This window comes from Notamacropus eugenii, chromosome 2 (genome assembly GCF_028372415.1).
Source record: "Notamacropus eugenii isolate mMacEug1 chromosome 2, mMacEug1.pri_v2, whole genome shotgun sequence".
NCBI classification, from domain to species: domain Eukaryota; kingdom Metazoa; phylum Chordata; class Mammalia; order Diprotodontia; family Macropodidae; genus Notamacropus; species Notamacropus eugenii.
Genome location: NC_092873.1, coordinates 455,988,821 through 455,992,020, shown reverse-complemented (window position 1 = coordinate 455,992,020; position 3,200 = coordinate 455,988,821). Strand labels below are relative to the sequence as shown.

Here is a 3,200-nt window from a genome sequence, read left to right as displayed (position 1 = left end):
TGCCTAAGATCAAGAACAGAGGCCCCAAGGTCCAGACTCAGCAGACCAGTGGCACAGCAGGACAATCATGAGAACTCCAGCCTTAAAACAGCAGGTAAGCCAACATCTCCTGAACCCCTTTTGCAACTGGTGAACTACCAGTCCTAGAGGTCACAGCACAGCAACCCAGTGACCAAGCCACTGGCCACTGTGCAAGGAACTTGGCAAAGTGCCTCCTGTACCCCAAGAGCAGAGTAGAACTCAACTTTAAAATTCATGAAATAAGCTGGAAAATGAGTAAAACAAAACAAAATGAAAAAAAAAAAAAAGCACCCTGAGCATAGCAAGCTAAAATGACAACAGGGAAGACCAAAGCACTTCTTAGGGCAATTTTTCTTTTGATTTTTATTCCATATATTAACCCGTGTATTGTTGGGCTGTGGGTTATAGATATGTAGTAAGAAGATTTTACTGGTCTTTCAATTCTTTCAGTCTTCTGATGGCAGATTTGACTGTGACTGCAGAAGTGGCATTGTAGGTTCATGCACCACCAGCTACTGTTTTCATACACTTTCCACAATGCAAGATACCCACAGCCCTTTGCTTTATTTTGTTCTTGCCACAGAAGGAGCAAATATACTTGGTATGCTGGCTAATTTCAATTTTCTTCATCATTTTTCTGAGGGATGCACCATAAGATGTTCCATATTTACCAACAATTCCGACCTTCTTGGTACATTTGGCCATTTTGCCAGTTGTAGGGCTGGAGCTCAGAGAGGCTAGGGAAAATTCACTATGTTAAAATACTTGCATGAACAAAGTAGAGAAAGAGGAGATCAATGAACGGGGCATGTGTAAGACAGACAAGCACAGTATACCAGAGGGCTGCTAGCCCAGGCTCACTCTTGACTTGGTCCGACAGGAAAGGTCTCTAAGAAGGGTTAATAATTGCACTTTAATCTAGTTTTTGTTTTTGTTTTTTCAGAAGAGGCTGCTGGGAGAACCAGCTCCTACAGCAATCCTAAACCAGACTTCTTGCAGGGGTCTGTGAAATGCAGTGCTACTACCTCTGTGTCTCGATGAGGTCGATCAAGACAGACATACTTGTCCACTCCCCTACATCCCCTCAAACCTCAGTGGCAGTGGGTTGAGGCAGGTACATGCCATATATATGCATATATATGTGTGTGTGTGTGTACATATGTGTATGTACATGTACACACACATATACATGCATATGCATACATTCCCCTGTACATTACCTATGGTTTCCCCACCCTCAACTGACCAATGCCCACCTACTTTATAGGGCAATCACATAAAGAAGGCCTCTTGCCAGCATGAAGCTCACAGGTTAGCGTTAGCAATATCATCATTCTGCACAAGAGTGGTAAATATTACATTATGCCACTCTTTATCTCACAGCACAACTTCAGTAGTACTGTCTGTCACTACTATTCTAGGAACTACTATCTGGAATCCTTGGGGCTATTCTTGGAGTTATTATCTAAAACCTGGAAACTAGACATTCCCATGACCCTGAGAATCCAAACTCTAAAAGGATAACAAAATCCTCCTTATATACAGCATGCAAGTAAAAAAAGGCAAAAAAACCAAAACAAAACAAAACCAAAAACAAGTTAAAATCCACAATTAGATAGAAATGAGAAATTCTGATTACCAGAGAAGAGATTAATTTAAATAAGAGAAAGAAAACTATTGAAGTGATACATAAAACTACAAGTTTTTTATGAAAAAATATATAAAACTTTGGTAAATTTGATTTAAAAAAAGAAAATAAAATTAACAGCATCAAAAATGAAAAGGGTGAATTTATCACTAATGAAGAGGAAACTAAGAAATATTTAGGAGCTATTTTACCCAACTACATGCCAATAAATCTCACAATCTAAGTGAACTGGATGATTTTTTAAAACATATATGTATTATATATATATATATATACACATATGTGTGTATATGTGTGTATTTATATACACACACATTTTATGTGTATGCATGTGTGTAATTTGCCCACATTAACACAAGAGAAAATAAATCATTTCAATAACTCATGTTAGAAAAAAAAAATTGAAAAAGTCATCAGTGAACTCCCTAAGAAAAACAATCTCCTCGGCCAGATGAATTTACAAGTGAATTCTAACCAAACATTTAAAGAAAAGTTAATTCATATACTACATAAACTAGTTGGGAAAATCTGCAGAGTCCTCCAAATTCCTTTTATGACACAAATATGATGCTGATATCTAAACCAGGAAGAGCCAAAAAAAAAAAAAAAAGAGAGAGAGAGAGAGAGAATGAAAATTATGGATCAATTTCCCTAATGAATGTTGATGCAAAAAAAAAATATTACAATGTTAGCAAAGAGATCACTTCAATTTATCATGAGGATAATACACTATGACCAAGTTGGATTTATACCAGGAATACAAGGCTGGTTCAATACTGGGAAAAATATTAGTATAATTAAACATATTGATAATTAAACCCACAGAAATCATATGATTATGTCAACAGATGCAAAAAAAAAGCTTTTGACAAAATACAGCACCCGTCTATTTTTATTAAAATCACTAGAAAATATATTGTTACATGAGATTTTTCTTGAAATGATGCTATAATTATCTAAAACCAACAGCATTATCTGTCATGGAGATGAACTATAAGCCTTCCCAATAAGAGCAGGGGAAAATAAGGATTTTCACTATCACCACTGTTAATTAATATTGAACTCAAATTATTAGCTTTAGTAATAAGAAAAAGAAATCAAAGAAATCAAAATAGGTAATGAAGAAATAAAATTGTCATTCTTTGTGGATGACATGATGAGAATCCTAAAGATTCAATCGAAAAATAAAACTACATGCAATAATTAACAATCTTAGCAAAACTGCAGGACATAAAATATACCTACATAAATCAACATTTCCATATGTTACCAACAAAGTTTAGGAAGAAATAGAAAGAGAAATTCCATTTAAAGTAACTGTAGACAATATAAGATATTTGGGAGCCTACCTGCCAAAAGAAACCCAGGAAATAGAGAGGATAAGATTAAATGTAGTTTTCCTTAATACGATGCTATGATAAGATATGATGTTTCCTTAATATTCAAAACCATCAGCAAATGCTATATGTAAGGGGGATAAGCAAGAAGCATTTCCAAAAAGATCAAGGGTGAAACAAAGATGCCCATTATC

The 3,200-nt window shown here is 35.2% G+C and overlaps 1 pseudogene; it reads right to left on the bottom strand.

Moving 5' to 3' along the window:
- Positions 1–447: 447 nt before the first annotated feature.
- LOC140524179 (large ribosomal subunit protein eL43-like) lies at positions 448–823 on the bottom strand (annotated as a pseudogene).
- Between the last annotated feature and the right edge of the window lie 2,377 nt (positions 824–3,200).